This window comes from Hetaerina americana, unplaced genomic scaffold (assembly GCF_022747635.1).
Source record: "Hetaerina americana unplaced genomic scaffold, ioHetAmer1.1.p SCAF_10, whole genome shotgun sequence".
Classification (NCBI taxonomy): domain Eukaryota; kingdom Metazoa; phylum Arthropoda; class Insecta; order Odonata; family Calopterygidae; genus Hetaerina; species Hetaerina americana.
This window is the reverse complement of record NW_027286070.1, coordinates 68,953,291-68,974,038: the sequence shown is the minus strand read 5'-3', so window position 1 is coordinate 68,974,038 and position 20,748 is coordinate 68,953,291. Positions and strand designations below refer to the sequence as shown.

The window sequence follows — 20,748 nt, the reverse complement described above, 5'->3', positions numbered from 1 at the left end:
AATCCCATATGAAACTTACAAACAATCAAAGTAATGCATGTCATAAAAATACCTATTAATTAACTATTGAGGAGACCGTTATGTATGTTGCATGTCAATGTAGTAGTGGAATTTCGCCTTCCTACTTTTCAAATTCCAGCTTTCACGTTATTGGATAAATTTCTAACTGCATCCTTAGGTGTAATTATTTCTTAAAAAACAGTATATTTTTTTGCATGCGTGTAGAATTAAAAGATTTTTGTATGAATTCATACGCAGCTGTGAGTAATGTTTTGCATGTGTGTTGATTTTGCATGTGGTTGTGTTGCTTTTTACAGGTGGTGACCTTTCACCCCCCGCCACACGCCTTTGCGGTGGATTGCGGGGTTTTATGTAAATGTAGATCTCTAACCATGATTTGCTGCATTTGCAAGCTACCCCTTCCATCCTCCATCGTCTCACTCCGTGGGGGTGATTTCTTACGCTGTCCGCTGCTAATAGCCGAGTGTCACAATGTCTACCTGTGGTGTGGGCTGGGGACCATTAGTGGAATGGCCTCGGAGTAATAGAACTTCCTCCTTTTTACTATTGAGTTTTATATTACTTGTTTTGGTATGGTGGAGGTCTATCATATAAATGCCTGTGGTTCATTTGTTCCCTCCTTTTTCGAATACCAAGAAATTATAGAGTGGATGAAATTAACATTCATGTATTTGTAAGCGCGTAGAATGAAAGGATTTTTGTATGAATGTATACGCCATGGTGGATATAGTGCTGCATATACATATGTGTTGATTTTGCGTGTGGTTTAGTTCCTTTTCACGGGTGGTGTCCTAATACCCCCCGCCACTCGCCTTTGCGGCGGCTTGCTGGGTGTTATGTAGATGATACCACGCAAGCGTGTGTGTTAGGTCACTAGTCAGGCATGCATAATTACTAATAAAAATTGTTACACCTCTATACAAAAATCGATTAGATCATGAACTCGAAGAAAGTTAATCACACCAAAGAAGGCTCTCAAGTAAAAGATTATTTGATTACAAAATGTACGTATTCAGTACATCAGCTATTAAGTCATACGCGAACAATGTTTTCAAGATTATTATTAAAAGACCAAGCATGAAGGATATCGACAAATATATAAATTACCATTACAAATTATCCCATTCGCGCCTATGGTCATACCTATTTTGATCTATGATTTTGCGAGAAAAAAACGGAATTTTCAGTCACTCCGTTTTACCTATCCGTTCTAATCTATCTCCATGATTTTACATACGCGATCTGGTCCATCATAGTGAGTCAGGACATGTAATATATCTTTAATGTCCTCAGATAGGTAACGTGCTTATAATTCACGCAGTGAATTTAACCTGTATTCAAACATACGGTCAACTAGGGGCTCTCATTCTGATTCTTTCAATAGTATCACGAAACTACTCCGTTGTTTATAATACCTATAGTCTTTTGCACGATCGAATTGGCCGGCGATGCATGGACGGCAGAGCAATTGGGACTGAGGGCCAAATAAATGAAATGGCGCTCCATTCTGCCGCCCTACGCCAATCTTGGGCCTGCCTGGTCCATCTGCCAATCCCTCTCTTCTCATACCCCCCCGCCCATCGCCCAGCTCCCCGATTCTCCTCGCCCTGGAGCGCGTTTAAGGAGGCGAACGAAGGGATCGGAGAACGGCCTCGGAATTGGGGCAAACGAGGCATCTGCAGGAACAGGTCTCCTCCATTAGTCGCGTCCGTTCTTCGCCGGGTAGTCACTGCCATCGGCGTGACGTAACTTCGGTTCATTCGGCTTTTCTGATTCACGTGATTACGGCAGCGTGTCTTCATCCGCTCAACCCCCCCCCCCCCCTTCGGGGATCTGGATGAAGAAATGAGGGGAAAGATGCATCAATTCATGGCTCTAATTCGCTCCTCCCCTACCCTCCTCCTGCTTTAATGGTGTGGTAGATTTCCACCAGGGACATATACCCCAACATAACATAAAACGAAGTCTCCTCTTGGGAACTGGCTTAATGTATTTTAATATAACCTGATATGATCCGTGACTCATTTCCTCTAAAACGTGATAATTATTGCATCTACCTAAAGAGACACGATATGAATTTCGCCATCTATGTATTCAAGTGGAGATATTTTTATTCAAATATATTAGGAACTTTTATGCTATTTTTGTTACAGAAACATTTATTATACGTTTTTCCAGAGTTATGACCGTGCTTTAGAATGTTGTCATTGGTGTTCCTTGCTTAATTAATGAACAGTTTATTCCATTTACATTTTTATGGGAACAACGTAATGTTTAATGCTATAATTTGTTTAAAAAAATTGCATCATACCTGTAATCCAGTGCGGTAATCAGGTGTATCGTGAAAGGATATATGTAAGTTAGGGTCGTGGAATTTTATTTAAAATGTTTCATCAAGTGTTCAGTTAAGTAATCTATATTTTTTTTAGACTCCTACGCCCGAAGTTACATATCTATCCGTTGAGCACAACCCATCTATGACTACTATTTGTTTGCGGTTTGACAAGAAGTCTCAAATCCAATTAATAATTTTCTCATTGATTCCATAGTATTTAAGTTGCTGTAACAGTTTATTGTGCGGGACTATATCGAAGGTTCTTTTAAAATCAAAGAATACTGCGTCGACTTGTGTTGTTTTCTCCCGATCTAAGTATATCGTGAATGAAGAGACCATGTTATGTTTCGCAAGATCTGCTTTTCCTAAATCCGTGCTGGTTGTGGATTAGTATTTTCCTACTATCAAGAAATCTCATAATGTTAGTCACAATAATGTGTTCCAATATTTTACAAGAGATCGATGTTAAAGAAATGGGTCGGTAATTGGTTGGTTTATCCCTATCGCCGCCTTTATACGATAGATGGGAGTAATATGGGCTAGCTTCCAGTCGCGAGGCACTGAGCCTTCTTCTATCGATTTAAGAAAACAATATGTAAAAATGGGGCAATGACTTCAGCTAATTCCTTTAATATCATAGTAGGTATTTCTTCCGGACCAGGTGCCTTGTGTACTTTGATACTACGGAGCAGATGTACTATTCCCTGCTTGGTTAATGTAACATCGCTCATTTGCCCCAACCAATTACCGACCCATTTCCTTAACATCGATCTCTTTGAAAATATTGGAAAATACTAACCCACAACTAATACGGATTTAGGAAAAGCAGATCTTGCGAAACAGAATTAGGCATTTTCATTCACGGTATACGTAGATCGGGAGAAAACAACACACAAGTCGATGCAGTATTCCTAGATTTAAAAAATACCTTCGACAAAGTCCCTCACAATAAACAGTTACATAAACTTAAATACTATAGAATCAATGAGAAAATAATTAATTGGATTAGAGACTTCTTGTCAAACCGCAAACAAATAGTAGTCATTGATGGGTTGTGCTCAGCGGATAGAGATGTAACTTCGGGCGTGCCCCAGGGAAAGGTAATGGGGCCTCTTCTGTTCTTAATATACATTAATGACTTAGGCACACATGTTGGTAGCATTCTGAGGTTATTTGCCAACGACACGGTGGTATACGAGGAAATAAGGTGCCAACTAGATCGCGAGCTACTCTCTAGAGACTTAGACACAATCTCGTAATGGTGCAATAAATGGGGATTAACGCTTAATATAGATAAATGCGCAGTTTTGAAATTTTGGGACAAAGGGAGCGGCGAACAGGATATAAACTACAAAATAGAGGGTTCAGTATTGACAACGGCCAATCAAGTTAAATATTTGGAAGTGTTGTTCTAACACCACACCTTTCATGAGGAGCACACATCAAGGCAATATGAGGATCCGCTTTAAAGAATCACGGCTTCATTAAACGGGTGGCGGGGAAATGGAATGAAAAAGTTAAAGAGAGGTGTTATTTTCCTCTAGTTAGACCTCATTTGGAATATGCGGCAAGTATTTGGGATTTTCGGGAGATAATTTTTCAAAACGCATTAGATAAAGTCCAGAGAAAATCCGCCGGATTCTTTAAAAATTCCTATGATAACCAATCTGATTGGTGGGCCACTGGTGCAGGGAGAAGTCTCTCGCAAGTCCTGATTTAGTGTTAGTGCTTGATACTAGCAAGTGCCAATGCTGTATAGTATATCCAAGCTAGAGAGTACTTGATTAATTTGTATTTATTTTATTTTATTTCGTATGATCGGCGGCCCGCTGGCGCAGAGATAATTCTCTCGTTAGCCCCTGGCTGCTGAGTGTTTGACAAGGACGTGAGTAAATGCTATCTAGTACACCGTAGCCAGAGCATATATTGGTTCTCACCGTTTACTTTTTTAAATTATTTTATTTTTAATTTGAGGTATTTATTATTTGATTTACTTTATATATTATCTCAAACTTCCCTCGCTCATCCTTTGCTCATTTATAAGAGTACGGCAGGGGTTGACTCTTCCCATAATATTCTTACGGCCATAGTTACCGTTCGCTTCATACAAGAATCTTGGATTTACACAGGATCAACTCAGCCTCGACGCGTTTTACCTCCGAGTGCATCTCCTTAAAGGATCGCAGGATCTCTTCAGATCCTCGTTCCGTGGCTTTAATTATCCTCGCATGGGCCACAATGCATAGCTCAGAGCAACCTGTATTGCTGACAGCCGCCATCACCGCCTGGGGTATCCCACCATCTGGTATACACCAAGACGACAAGAATCCAACATCTACCTCCCTTCGTAGTCTTCCGCGCAGCGGAGACATTTTATTTATTTTTCATTTACCTTGCAAGTCACAGCTAGGGTTTGTGGCGAGCGTTGAATACACACCAGACTAATTTTAATGCGAGCATTAGCCTACCGCGTTCGGGAAATGTTATTATGGTCCCTTATCGTTTGAAATTATTATTAAACCTTATTATACACGGGTCAGTAATACTGCTTCTGGGCTTATTATCGCTTCTGCACTCCTCCCGCCCTCGTGACCTTTCGAAAGGATGAGGCACTAAATAGATTTTCGTTCCAACCGATGATGATCGAGACTATTTCATGGTGCGGATGTGAAGTGCGCAGGAAAAATGGGCAAACTTATAATTGAGCCCCGTCGCGTCGCCCCCCCCCCCCCGCCACCGTTCTCCCGAGCGGGTCGTCCCTCGCTGTCCACCCCCTCTCCCCCTCCCCACACCCCGCTCCACTGTCCGTCCGTCGATTCAAGGTGAGAGTCAAATCATTCCGACCACGTTTCTTATCGAGGTATCCCGGAAGCTTGCAACCCTCCTCATTAGGGAAGGCCGAAGTGGGGCGGATGGGCTTTATTAATTTCGCCCAGTTTAACGGTTAATTGTGCCCTCTCGGTGGGCGATTGAGGTTGGTCGGGGGAGTGATTGGGAGGGGAGGGGAAGGTGAGCGCTTGGAAGTGTACTCGATGGGGGGCTCTGGGAAGAGTCCTCGGTTGGACGTGACCCCCCATCCGAACCCCCAGCCCCAGAGTCCCCTTTGCCCCCGACCCTTCTTCTCCTCCCTCCGTCTTTTCTCTTTACGCACGGAGAGATCAATTCCCCGCGGAGGCTCGCTCTGCCCTCCGCAGTCGCCCCCAGGCGGCCGCTGTCGATGGGGTCACCCACGTCTCCTCCCTCCACGAGCGGAACTGGGGGGCAGGGGGGAAGGGGATTGGGAGGGCTATCGGATTTCCTCCGTTTCGCAGTGGCAGTGCTACTCATCTAAGGGGGTTTTAAATGAGCGGATGGGAATTAGCAGCATGTGGATGTGGGGAGGGGGTGGAAGGGGAAGAGAGGGGTGGAAGCGCATCCATTGCCGCGAGCTTTCAAGGCTAACCGAGTCCTACCCATGACGCGATGCTATTGCTCTGTTTTTTCGAATGCGTTGGGGCGAGTGTTTTGGCCGGCCATCTCGGCGCGGAGCGGCCAGGGCGAACGCTGTGTTAAACGATGCACGAAACGACGACGGTTTTTTATCTGATGGATGAATTTGCCTCGCAGTTTCTTTCGCCTCTTGCTCGTCACTGTTTATTTCGTATCCTTCGGTTGCGGGAGTGGTGGAGGTCTCGGCGCTGTCAAGGGAGTCAAAGAAGGTGAAAGGGAGGAGTGTCGCAAACACACGAGAGTAGGTTTTCGGGAGTACTCGGTAAAGAAATTGTAATTCCACATCTACATTATTACCCCGCAATCCGCCGCAAGGACGTGTGGAGGGGGGTGTTACGGTAGGTCAAAGCGTAAAAGTAAGCAAAAAAGTCCGTAAAAGCGAGCAAAACCACATGCAATATCAACACATCCATGCAAACCTATACCCATAGTGGCGTATACATTCATGTAAAAATCTCTATAAATTACACCTAATTACTTATAAATTTAACCCACTATAAAAGTTCAGCTGTTTGCTAAAAATGAAGGAATATAAATGAATCACGGGCAGCCCACCACCATTTGAGTAATTGTCACCGGAAAGCAAAAAGGGGGAAATTCTATTAGCCCATAGCCATGGAACTTATGGTTCCCACACCCAACGCCCCTGGTAGGAAAAGTGAGAGCCCGCAGTTGGCAGCGGGCGGCCGAGGAATCACGATCAGGGACGAGGGATGGCGGGGGAACTTAATAAATACATTAAAATACGATGGGGAGTGTTGTAACATGCACTGTGTCCATTGTAAGTCAGTTCCATGCAGTCATGCGGGAAGGAATTAGCCAACAGAACTCTCGAAAGCAGACTATAATGAGTATAACGTATATGTGAATTGAATAATTGCCTAGACACTGCGGGTGACAAAGAGGCATTCTCGCCAGTAATCTACATCTCTTAGTACTTAATACCCCTCAAGAGTGTGTGGCGGGGGGTGTTGCATGTGGTTTTAATTCTTTCTCAATTAAAATAATCCCCGCAAGGGGGTGTTAGGACACCACCCGTAAATAAGAAAGAAAAAAACCACATGCACCCTTGAGCTCGTGTGCACGCCAGGGTAATTAGGCAACTTCATTTGAGGCGACCGATGAGTCTGTGATTTGAATATGCCTCAAGTATTCGGAACCCTTCGGGTAAAGTGTTCATACAGGATATAATCAAAGTCACGCAAGATTAACTGGATTCGTCAGACATTATTACGAAAACAAACCGTTAAAGCAAACCCTGCCACTCATCCTCACACCCCCTTTCTTGTAATTCACGATCAGAATGTAAAGCAAGGTTAATTTCCCCGACCGCAATGATCAAAGAACTTAATTTTAATTCTCATTCCGTTTGAGAACTCTTTCGCATTCATCCTAAATTTAATTGGAATAGGGGATGGAAGATATTCTAGCAAACTCTTCCTCTCACCCCAGTTGAGCGGATTGCATGGTAAAACGTACTACATATATAGGTGTAGAATGTAGTCTCTGTAGTGCTTCAAATTAAAATCGTAGGACATAAGCTGCCAGAAACATTTATTCGCAAATTGACGTCAGTTCATCAAGGAAGCTCTCAGGACATTGGCAAAGTCAGGGACCTCGTCAACAGATTCATACTCAACATAAAGAAAGATATGGTGGACTTCGTGGGCTGATTTGTGATATAATAGAGTAACTTAGTACTTTCACCTTTGTTTCATACGACGTATGTCCTTTTCATCGTCTGAACTTGTCAAATAGCGAATCCTCAGTTGTGGGAAGTATGTATACGCGGAAGCACCAAATTACTCTGTTGAATTGTCGGGTTCCGAGACGTCTCGTGACTGGATTTATACTTCTACCCCCGGGACTGCCGTCACGGGCCTTGTTTCAGGTGGCAAAAGTTTCGCGGTCGGCCAGGTCACTTTCACCTGAAGACTCTTCAGGCAGAGCGGGAGGAGACAAAACTACAACGGAAACGACGCAAGAGAGGGTTGTTTCGGAGTTACAAAGTAGGAATACATTCAAATTGCCCTAGATAGCGATGAAGCTCAGTGATAGCATTGTTTTTTTCAGGAAATGTCCCTCACTGGGGTTAAGATGAGTATGGTGTACAACTATAGGTATATACACTTGACAGGAAACAAACATGACAAGTTAGAATCGGTAAAATATTTGGCCGTTACAATAGCTAAGGATATGTTCTGGGAAAAAACCTATTCGTGAAATATGCGGAGTGGTAAATAAAAAGTTAGGATTCATATAATGAAATCTGAGACTGTAATGAGAGGATTAGTGAGCTTTGTTCTTTTATATTACTTCGGCCCCACTAAAGAGTATGCTGCGAGTTAATGGGATCCTCATGAGAAAGGCTTAATTTTGGAACAAAATCGAGTGCAACGAAGAGCAGCTAGGTTAGTGAACAGTTTGTTGAAGTGAAGTGATTAGTGAAGAGTCACTAGTTGACCGCTGACTTAAATACAGGTTTAATTTACGGCGTAAATTTGCGGCTGGTTAATTATCTGAGATTGCCGAAGACATATTACTGGCCCCGACACACTATGGTAGATCAGAACACGTACATTAAATACGGGAGATAGATAGTGGAACGGATAGATTAAAAATGTCGTTTTTCCCTCGTACCATTAGTAATCAAAATTGACATGACAGCAATCGCATTAGAGATAACTAGGACTGACAGCGTATATATTTTGTCGATATCCTACATGACCTTTAAATAAACTTTATGACATCAACCCCGGATGATTTCAATATATAATTTTATTGAATAATGCTTTAATTGAATATTCCTACATTTAAGTGGCTTCCATCCGGAGAATAACTTCTCCGAGTGCATTATTCACTACTTAGGTAGATCAGACCACAAAGATAAACTAAGGGATATAGATTCCAGGACAGATAGGTACAAATACTCATTCTTTCCCCGAACAATCAGAAATCATAATAGTAAGAAACCGAAGTCACTTTAGAAATATTAAAAACGTTGAATTTACAAGTCGGAACAAAATTAAACACTATAGAGATGTTAGGTATACTTTCAGGTGCATGTGTATGTAAGGTGTAGATTGAGTGTTTGCTTATGTGTGGGGTGTAAGTGTTCATGCATGAATTTATGCCAAGTTTTTTTTTTTGGATATATGATTTTGTGGTTATTGCATGCGGTTTTTTTTTCTCTTTCTTTTCTAAATTACGGGTGGTGTCCTAACACCCCCCGCCACACGCCCTTGCGGCGGCTTGCGGGGTATTAAGTAGATGTAGATTATCGAACTGATATCTGCGTTGTGGTGTAATTTTGTATGCATTGCATGAGTGACTTATCACCTCCCGCTATAGGCCATTGTGGCAAATTGCGGGGTATCACGCAAATGTAGAGGCATAGAGAGAAAGACAGTGGGATGCAGAAATGACCCGGAAAGGCATCTGTCGTATACACGACTCGACACTTTGCTTCATCTGCCTTGCAGGACCGATTTGGAATGTTTCGTTGAATGCTTTGACATTTGCCCGACCTCGAGCTGCAATCGCCATGCGAATTCAACTCGAGGAATTTTGGTCCATTGTATTTTTGGCTCTTTCGAGTGGAATTAAAGAAACCGTTTTTGCAATCTTGGTCAAAGTCCAGATTTTCCTAACCCGTCCGGGCTTCCTTAAAAGAGAATTCCGTTGAGCACCACACTTGCCTTTCATTTAATATACTGAGGCCCAACCGAAGGGCGGTTTCCAGAGGGTCTCGGGAGTGGGCGCACCCAGACGGCCAGTCTCGGAGGAGAGGAAGGATTTGCCTCGAGGAAGGGAGGGGAGAGTATTTAAAAGCCAAGAAATGCACGAATTTCTTCACAAGTACTTAATGGGGGCGTTCGGAGGGTTGAATCATGTTTTCTTAAGACATACATCATGCATTTGCGCTTCTGCACTAGTTATTACTCCTTCAGAATTCTTGACCGCTGTTCTGTACGCGAAATTGCTATGCAATCTTCATCCCACTTTTAATTAACTATGTGAAATATGCTTCTTCCATTTCATTTGCAGCTAATTTAATTTATTCTCCAAAAATAAATTCCGTTAAATATGCATGATAATAAGAAGGCTTTCTTTAATTATTGACGTAAACTAGAGGGCAATATCATTTTGTTCGTTTACATAATGTCGCTTTCAATATGTGCATTCTATCGTTTTGGAAAATCATCCGCGCATGACAGTAGAAGATTTCTGCTTTTACCTTCTATTTTCCTTTTTGTGACCAAAATTAGATTTCACCTTCCTTTGAAACCATTTATTTTTATCACCCAATCTATTTCCTCGCGTGTGGAAAACCTTGGCCCTCCCAAATGTGTGGGCGGGCTACATGAATGGTGCTCGGTCGCCCCATTTCCACGCGGTTTCTTGCGAATCGCGGAGTGCCATGTGCATGAGGAAATAGAGGAAATACATGTAGAATGGCTAGTCACCTACCACCCCATGCTACACGTCCTTGGAACGGCTTGCAGGGTATTTAAGAGGTAGTATTTAGGGAAGGCGACCGACAGCTAAGATCATTTGCGCCATTAGGGATGGATCTACATCTACATCTACTTAATACCCCGCAAGCCGCCGCAAGGGCGTGTGGCGGGGGGTGTTAGGACACCACCCGTAATTTAGAAAGGAAAAAAAAACCGCATGCAAGAACCACAAAATCATATATCCACAAAAATACATGCCATTCATTCATGCAAGAACACTTACACCCCACACACATGCAAACACTCAAACTACATCTTACATACACATGCACCTGAAAGTATATCTACAGCTTTGCAGTGTTTAACTTTGCTCCGACTAGTAAATTCAGTGGATGAGAAAGGATTGAAGGGTGGAGACAAGCCGGCGTCGGCATTAGCCTACTCTTTACGAAAGGCGCCAAGGGGTCCGCAGGTTAACGTACCGTTCGACGGACGGCGATATCACTCAAAGTGCCCTCCACAAAGCACCTCAAGTAGGGATCGAGATGGCACTGAAAAATATTCGACGCCGCCGGGATTTGAACCTGGGCCGTCTGGGTGGGTTGCAGGGTATACTGTATTGTGGATGTAGATCTATATATCAAATGCCTGTAAATCTTCATTAGGTATATAATGCATAAAGAGCCCCAGAAATTATCATGCATGAAATATTTATAAAAAATTGATCAAGAAAATCATAAATAAGTCCACAGAAAGATGATGAGGTATATTTTATCCTTTTGTGTTGGAGAAAATGTTATTTTTGTATTTAATTGAGATCAATGTGCAAAGAAAACTTGATATCACAGAAGTTTATCACAATTACGAAACAGGCTATTTAAGCAAGAATAATTTTCATCTACATCCACTCAAAAACGTTCCACCGAAAAGGTTTGTGGCAGGCGCAAGTACCAGGTGGGATGGATATCGGAGAGGAAGGGTTTTTAAATGGCTAGGAAAAGTGAAAAACATCCACTATAAATCCCTGAAAAGTCCCACGCAGGTGATGATTTCGCCCACCATCGAAGTTCCCGCTGATTCTAAACAGGATGGAGTAAAAATGAGCCAGAACCGCTTATACGATAGACCACCTCCATATCTAGACAGGTCACGCACAACTGGAAGGCATGAAGGGGAAAAAAAAATCTATTCCTCCATATCTGTTATAATTCTTATTACCTGCACTCGATTTTCAACTAAGGCCTGTTGGTCTAGGGGTATGATTCTCGCTTCGGGTGCGAGAGGTCCCGGGTTCAAATCCCGGACAGGCCCTATATTTTTATGTTTGAAGGGCCCTTGTATTTGTGGATTACACATAACTAATGTTCATGTATTCATATTCATAAAAGAAAAATTATAATTATTGAAACTCTTGATTTTTAAGTTTTAGCGTGCAAATACAGTAGTTTGTTTCGAGATCCCAGGTACCTAAGAATTTATAGCACCCATTCGCGAGGTTCGAATTTAAGGAATCGTATATTTTACCCTCAGTCACTTATATTTGAAAATTGCAGTCTTCTTCCTGCAAATTATTCATTGCATCGTCTCTTCGTCTTCGCATGTCTACAACGCGCAGTTCTTGAGTGTGATACACGTAATACCCACTATGATTGAAGGGCTACTGAGTCAAAAGTTTGTGATTCCCTTGAAATGCCTTTCCTCTCTCCCTCTCCTTACTGATGCAAGTTTATTTCAAGATGGAAGGCTTTATGTCACGAGATACTTTGAAAGTGCTGATAGCTGGTTTGAACTTTGGTCTAATATACTTTGATATGTACACCCCTATGCCTTTGCACCCCCCGCCACACGCCGTTTCGGCGGCTCACGGGTTATTATGCTCCCAGGACGGAGTTAAAACTATAGAAGTACCACGCAACCCGAATAGCTTCGTTTTTCTTAAATTATGGCCAACTAGATCTCTTTTCAATCCTCATCCAGGGTAAAGATTTGTAAATTATCCAATTCCGCTCTAGGTGTCACAAAAGGTGTTTAGAGATGGAGAGATATTTTCCCGTAGGAAATCTGGAAAAGTAGATGAATCTCTATTCCTCCCTCAGCATCACAATAGCCTAGTTCACCCTATATTACTGCGGCAGTAGGCTACCCCCGTATGCGAAAGTATGGCTTTTCGAGATAGGGAAGCAGAGAGACGCGCCTCGAACTAGTCCTCGGACACTAGGAGGGATGGCGTGCGAGGTGGGGACACCGAATTCGTTTGGCATAATTGAGGGCATTCCGTCTTACTTTAGCCCTCCACCAATCCATCCCCCGAAAGCGGTGGCAATGATTTGACCCCGTGGCGGCTGGAAACAGGAAGTCGCATCGGCGGCCCTCCCGCCGTCGTGCTGTGCTGTGCCCCCACTGCCTCCCCTGCCGTGGCCCGCCCGGTCGCACGAAAGAGAAGGGTCGGACGGCGTATGGAGGGGGTAGGCTGGAACTCCGTCCGCCGGGGGCGAGCCGGGCGTCGGTGGTGGGCAGGAGGGGCGTGGAGTTGGGAAGGAGACTGGTGGCCCATTTAAGGGGACGGCGTTCCTGAAACAAGGATCTTGTGTCTTTAGATTTCTATATTTGTTGACATTTTTGCCGTGGATGATCTTTGCTGTCATAAAAGGTTTTATAAATGAAGATTCACCTCTAATTCTATAAATGAAACGAAGAAGCCAAATGCTTGAAAAGTTTTTAGTTTGGAAAAGTTTAATTTCACATCCCTCGATAATTCAAATATCTTCATCCACACAGATATTTTGTGACTCCTAACAAAACACAATCCGGCAACCTACTCTAACACAGGTCCCTCTTCATCTCTGAGTACTTCCTTCCTCCCTTCATCCCGTCCAACATCCCTATCCTGTTCCTTCCCTTTCCTCGTTTGGCCAACATTCTCCCCTCCAACCCAGTCTTCAACATCCACCGCAACCTTTCATCCATTTTTCGTGCCTCCCAATGATTTCTCCCAACCAACCCCTTTCCTCGCCCACCATACCTAGTAATTCCACATTAGTTTTCCTTTCAGTCCACTTCACCTTCTCCATCCTTCTCCACACCCACATTTCCGAAGCCACCAATCTACTTCTATCCTCCTGCTTCAGTTACCACGTTTCCGCGCCGTACATAGCTACGCTCAATATCAAAGTTTTTACGAGCCTTTTCTTAATACCGGGCCGTTGTTTTTCTTATAATCGGGCCGTTGCTTTTCTTCATTTTTGTTAACTTCGTTAATTTGTTAATCTGGGGTAAATGATATGAATGAATTTTGGAAAGCGTTGAGTGAACTCAAAAGGAAAAGGTTAGTGGAAAACTTGGAAGAGAATCCAAAAGTATTTTGGTAAGCGTCAGAGACGATCAGGGAAATAAGTCAACTGTTAATTCACTCAAACATGATAGAGACGAAAGGGTAACCAGCAGTTTGGAAAAGGCTAACTTCTTTAATTCCTTCTTTCGAAGCGTCTCCACCAATATCTCATAGAATACCTCCGATAGCTTACCAAATCGTGCCGGTCAACCGATGCCCAACATTCAGATGTCACAAAATGGAATAGAACGTTTGCTGAAAAATATCAATCCTAATGAATCCCTTCGGTCCGATGAAATATCCGCTTGTATATTTAAGGATCTAGCTCCGGAAATGGCGCCGTATCTAGAAATAATATTTAAGAAGTCGCTGGTAGATCACAAGATTCGCAGAGATTGGGAAACGGGCTAAAGTAACACCAATATTTAAAAATGGGGAAAAAGAGGAACCGAGCGATTACAGACCTATTTCCCTCGCATCTTTTTTATGAAAAAATATCGTTAACATTCCCGACACTCTTTTATTGAAAAAATACCGTTTATATAATGATTTCATAATCTTGAAACGATCAGATCAATTTCAAAAGTTTTGGAGGCGCCAGGTATCGATCCTGGTACCTCTCGCATGCTAAGCGAGCGCTCTACCATCTGAGCTACGCCCCCTTAAGCTTTTTTAGCTCCAAATTGTGTCATATTCTCGCTTGAAAAATGTTTTTGCGTAAGAGCAGTGTTTTATGCAATGCAATTGCGAACTTTATGCTCCGCTCTAAGCAATGCGCTTATGCTACGCCTTAATTATTTGAATCATGAATAGTTCAAAGGGCAGTCGAGGCTACTAACAAATATTAATTCATAATCAAGTATCAGCTCTCCCTACATCAGAGTCCTATTTATTTGTTCAAAAAAGCAACTAAAGACGGCACAAAGACTCTTACATTGGCTGACAGGCAATACATATAATACTAGTATACATGGAGAAAAAGAAAAGTTAAGAGCAATAATTAATAAGAAAAAATTAACAAAATAATTGTCAAGATCAGCTATAAGTTAGCGGGAAATGATAATTAGCCAGAGATTCCTGATTCTAGGTTGACCTCCAGACGTTCTTAGGGTTTCAACAGGTCAGATATTAATGATTTAGCTGAACAAAACCTATTGACAGAGACATGCTAAGGCACGGAACATTATAGTCAAACCTCCAATGTCTGTTTGTGGTAGTAAACGGATGGCCAATCAGTATGGTAGGGGTCCTGGTTTCGATTAAACGGACGCCCATGTTGTTTTTTTTAAATACTAGGCAGGGGGGAATCTTTTGAATGTGTCTGAATTACCAGATTTCTTGCTTTTCTTTTATTGCCGTTTTCCCGATTCACCCCTTTAATAATGATCATTTATGTTTTGCATAACACAAGCAAATCCCAATTTCCCTTCGATTATTTAGAATGCATTCTGTGATGAAATCAATTTTTCTAGCATGTTAGAGAGTTTTCGGTTCATTTACTTTGTGTCTTTATCTATTGTCTTCCCTGTTATTTCGCTCTGGTAATGATGGCAACTCATGCTGTTTTTATTTATACTCGTGGTATGTTTATTCTTTGATTATATAGGCAACAAATAAAAGCTCATCTGTTTTTCCAACCACAATTAACAATTTGTTCATAGTAAATATCATTTCATATCTCTAAAAATTCACTCCTTAGCCAGCCGTAATGAATAACACGAGACTATTTTCCAATCTTAAAATCATCGGGGGCGTAGCTCAGATGGTAGAGCGCTCGCTTAGCATGCGAGAGGTACCAGGATCGATACCTGGCGCCTCCAATATTTTTGCTTATCGTTATTGTTTTACTTTTTAAGAGGGCTTTGGAAATTCTAGTCGATTGTGCCGGTGATTTTTTCCTCTTTGAAACCGCTGGAAGTATGTACTGCATTGTGTCTTTTAAGATCTAGCTTCGGAAATAGTGTCATACCTAGGAATAATATTTCGCTGGTGGATCACAAGGTTCCCAGAGATTGGAAAACGGCTGACGTAAAACCAACAATTAAAAACGGGGAAAAGGGGGAACCGAGCGATTACAGACCTATTTCCCCTCAAAACCACTTCATGTACGACTATGGAACATATATGTAGTTGCTAGTTCAATCATGAGACACCTCGATAATCAGACGTTATTAATGAAAAAGCAGCACGGTTTCCGAAAAGGTGGATATCCTTCGAGACACAACTTGCACATTTTGTTCATGATATTCTTACTTCGGGAAAGAGCAATGTTCCAGTGGACGCAATTTTTCCAGATTTTAAGTAAGCCGTCGACAAAGTATCTCATAGTAAAGTACACGCAAAGCTAGAAGTATATGGCATAGATAAAAATATACTGGTTTTGATTAAAGATTTTTTGAATGGTCGGGTGCAAAGTGTAGTCATAGATGAAGTTGGCTCGATTGCAGTAGAAATTACTTCAGGTATTCCCCAGGAAAGAGTTATCAGACCTCTTTTATTCGTAGTTCACGTTAATGACATTAACTCCGTAGTCACTAGAAGATAAGTTTGTTTGCCGACGATGCGGTAGTTAACTGTGATCCTGAGGACAGAGCAGCTTTATCAGATGACCGTAATGCTATACAATGCTGGTTCGACGCTTGGCACTTGGAATGAAACTTAAAAAAGTGCGTAGTGATGAATTTTTGGAAAAAGAGTAATTCCCCACCAAACGCCTACTACATCGGGAACACCAAAATGGAATATGTAGACTATTAAATGCCTAAGCGTTACACTCACTCCTTACTCACGACCTCTCCTGGGTGAAACATGCGGGGAAAAAGTGAACAAGCAGACAAAAATTTAGCATTAATTAGAAAAGTACTAGGTAAATGTGATGAAAAGTCGGGCATAAAAAGTCCCAACTGTGATTTACATGATTTCTCCTTTCTGAAGCGGTGTTATCTGTTGGATAATAGGTCGTGAGTGTCGAGGAATGTCATGACGTTACTAAAAATAATATGCTCAGAGACTTTTTAGGAAAGAGAAGTAACGATAATGGTCGGGATTTACCGGGGTCTTGTTTATTTCCGCTTTTGAAAATAGTGGTGAAATTCGCTATTTTCCAGTCCAGGGGAAAGTCACCTTCTGAAATCGATTTTTTAAATATTTATTCAGAAGAAGGCGGATTTATGGTCGCGAAATATTGCAGCACCCTTGCGGAATTACCCTCTACTCCGGGTTATTTATTACTTAAAATGTGTTGAAACGGAGTTGTTTCGTGATTTCTTCGCGCGCAATTCGAATGTCATCCATCGGTGCGAAGGGTGTGACCTGGCTATGGGCATCTTTCTATCATTAGTGTACATGACTTGAAAGAAATTATTTAAAACATTCGCTTTTGGGGTGCTGTCCATATGTGTACATTACCATTGTTGATTTTGAGGGACTCTATGGTTGGACGTTTTTCCCTACAATCCCCTACTGTACGAACAGAATGCCCCAAGGTCATTCTCCAAGTGATCGCATGTAATTTCTTAAAATATAATGAGGCGCTTAGCGTTCCTTTCTTTGTTTCCATACGATGTGTTAAGTATTTTTTGGTGCACTTTCAGAAGTCGTTCCTTTGCCGTTTTTTAAATTTTTCTGTATTTCGAGTGCAATTTCCACATAAACCCCACAATTGTAACAACATTTCTACATCTACATCTACATAATACCCCGCAAGCCGCCGCAAGGGCGTGTGGCGGGGGGTGGTAGGTCACCAACCGTAAAAAGGAAAAATACCACATTTGTATTGTTCTGACCGCCAGAAAATGTAATCTGAATATTTGGGCGTTCTGAATGTTTTAAAAAATCATATCAATAAGTCTTTTTAGAGAAAAAAAACTTCAAACCTATCATTCCTTAGAATTTATCCAATCTAGTTCACGTTTATATGACAGAGATACCTGACTGGAATTTTGCAGAGAGTTCAAAAATGCACGCATAATTATGGGAAGAGATTTTTAAATGAATGTTACCGTAAATGTTTCCTCCTTTTTCATCTAAATCTACACGTGACCCCACAAGGGCGTGTATCCACCCGTAGTTTTTATTAGGCCCACCACCCTCTTAAGCATCTTTGTAACTTATCCAGAAACTGATTTCGGATGCAAGGCCTTCAGTTCAATAGATCTTATCCCACAAGTAGTAACTTTGTCTTTGCGGAGGATTCAAGCCCTCAACATTGCTTCGCACACCCTATACGGGGAATATGTGGACATGCTTACAAAAAATTAGGATTTAACAGAAAAGTACTGGATAAATGTAATTAAAAGGTCAAAGATAAATGTTATCGGCCGTTGTTTAGGCCTTATTTAGAATATGCTGCAAGTATATGGGATCCTCACGAATTTGGATTAATTGCCGCATTGGATTGCGCGCAGCGTAGAGGAGCTGCATTTGTAAAACGTTGTCGCGATAAACTTAGTTGCATATGCAAAATATTAGGGCAGCTAGGCTGGGAATAACTCACGGAGCGAATGTTAAATTACAAATTAAAGCTCTTGCATTTATTGGAAAGGAGTGCCTATAGCAGTGACGGTGAAAATGTATTATTAACCCCATCGTTATACGGAATGAGAGATCTTGTCAATAAAATTAGACAGATTACATCTACATCTAAATCTATATTTCACCCTCAGTGTCTAGGGAATAATTAGTTCTACTTAAATGCATGCTCTTCCACTAACCTCGTGTGTTATGTTATCATAACCCATTCTTTCCGAATGACCTCATTCGTGTTCTGTTCATCTGTTTTGAAGTCTCCCTTTCAGTCCTTCGTCCCTCTCGGCGGGGGGAAATTCCTGCTACCTGCAACGTTGGGTCGCATTCCCTGCCTTTTACAGACTCTTTGGGGGCTAGAGTGTTTTGTGGTGCATTTTCATATGGTAGTGATGTTTCACATTCTTGCTTGTTGTGTCCTGGCTTGCGTGTTGTAGGATGGCTTTCGTGCTGCATCCCTATTATGTAGATGTACATAATACCCCGCAAGCCGCCGCAATGGCGTGTGGCGGGGGGTGTTAGGTCACCAACCGTAAAAAGGAAAAATACCACAATCAAAATCAACAATATGGAAAACTACACCAATTGCAGCGCACACACGCATGTAAAAATCCCTTCATCCAACACTCTTGCAAACACATACACCAACAAACAACTGCACCCCAGGATGCAGCACGAAGCCCAATTAACAACAGGCAAGCCAGAACAAAACAAGTATGAAGGCGAGGGTAGAAAAGTGTCTAAGTACAGCAGCCAATTAGTTGAATGCAGAATTAAAAGGCATTTATTGAAGGACGTCCCTCTGCAGTCTCCTTTGAAAAACCGATGACCGACTTTTTTAACGTGAAAATGAGACTCCACAAAGTCATCTACAGCTGTTAAACTGTTATGTGTTGATCCAGGCATAAAGTTCGTACCTCAAGGGAGAAGTGTTACCCAATTGAGTAAAAATTTTTCTTGAATATTAGCGGATATAATGACATGCTCGCTCATTGTGCGCGACTGAAATGATTTCTTGTATCGAATTGTTCGCCAGCCTTATTTTCCGTCACTTCTTGACACGGTCTTTGCTGGCAAAGCACGTCGGGTTAGAATCTTTCCCTCGGCTTGATCGTTGAATTCATTTCGTATTTTTGCAGCAGGTTAGGCCCAGCAAGTGTTCTACGGAGGTCGTCATCTACATCTACATCTACTTAATACCCCGCAAGCCGCCGCAAGGGCGTGTGGCGGGGGGTGCTAGGACACCACCCGTAATTTAGAAAAGAAAAAGAAAAAAAACCGCATGCAATAACCACAAAATCATATATCAAAAAAAAAAAAACCTGGCATAAATTCATGCATGAACACTTACACCATCAAGGGATGAGTAAGACGCCCCGACGGCGTGAGTAATTAGGGTGGGCCCCGCCTTCGAATGGAGAGGACGGAGACATCCCCCCCTCTCCTCCCATTCATTTACGGTAAATTGCGCTCTCGTTATTTCCTTTGTCAACTGAGTGGGATTCCTTCCCCCGCCACGGTCTTTATTCCTGGTCCGTGCGCCTCGGCGACCGGTCCGCGCCCTCTAGCCCGGGCATTGTTGACCCCTTTCCGCAGGTCCCACGCCTCACAGCCCCCTGAGAAAATCACCAGGGCGCACCGTCTCCCTATTCCACAGTTCATCTACACGTACACAATTCCCTGCAAGCCGCAGCAAGGGCGTGTGGCGGGGGGTTTAAGGTCACACATCTAACATCATATAATGTGTGTACATGTTACAATAATATCGTCACTCTCATCAATGCTACAGATTTAATTTTCTACATCTACATAAATACTCGCAATTCACTTAAAAGATGAGTGGCAGAGGGTACAAGCGCCAATGCAAGGTTTTTTAGCGCCCCTTACAAATAGTGCGTATATATATTCCCCAAGAAAGGTCAAAGATGCATTGGTGACTTCAGAGCATTTTACTTCATCCGAACACCTCCAATCTATATCAACACAATACCCCGCAAGCCGCCGCAAGAGAGTGTGGCGGGGGGTGTTAGGTCACCAACCGTCACAAGGAAAAATACCACATGCAAAAAAACAACACGGAAAATTACACCCACAGCAGCGCACACACTCATGCAAAAATCCCTTCATCCAATACTCATGCAAACACATATACCGCAAAACAACTAAAAAACTGCACCCCGTGATGCAGCACGAAAGTCATCCTACAACACGGAAGCCAGGACACAACAAGCAAGAAATTGAAACATCACTACCACATGAAAATGCACCAAGAAACACTCTACCCCCAAAGAGTCTGTAAAAGGCAGGGAATGCGACCCAACGTTGCAGGTAGCAGGAATTTCCCCCCGTCGAGAGAGACGAGGGACTGAAAGGGAAACTGAAAAACAGATGAACAGAACACGAATGAGGTCATTCGGAAAGAATGGGTATTTGTAACAAGACATAAGATTAGTGGAAGAGCATGCATTTAAGTAGAACTAATTATTTTCTAGACGCTGAGGGCGGCAAGTGGAATTTTTGCTATCTATAACCCTGCAGTTGCTATCCCGTATTGCCCGTGGGAAGAAGGGGTCCTTGAGTCGGCTAGTTCT

The 20,748-nt window shown here is 42.4% G+C and overlaps 1 protein-coding gene and 3 non-coding genes across 14 annotated transcripts in view; 3 read left to right on the top strand and 1 right to left on the bottom strand.

Annotated features, from left to right (window-relative positions):
* Positions 1-20,748, top strand: part of bdl (borderless) — a 136,094-nt gene that overhangs the window by 14,438 nt on the left and 100,908 nt on the right. The window lies entirely within an intron of this gene.
* TRNAP-CGG (transfer RNA proline (anticodon CGG)) lies at positions 11,542-11,613 on the top strand. The gene has a single exon. It is a non-coding gene; the product is annotated as a tRNA-Pro (tRNA).
* TRNAA-AGC (transfer RNA alanine (anticodon AGC)) lies at positions 14,223-14,295 on the bottom strand. Its single transcript has one exon. It is a non-coding gene; the product is annotated as a tRNA-Ala (tRNA).
* On the top strand, positions 15,381-15,453 carry TRNAA-AGC (transfer RNA alanine (anticodon AGC)). The gene has a single exon. It is a non-coding gene; the product is annotated as a tRNA-Ala (tRNA).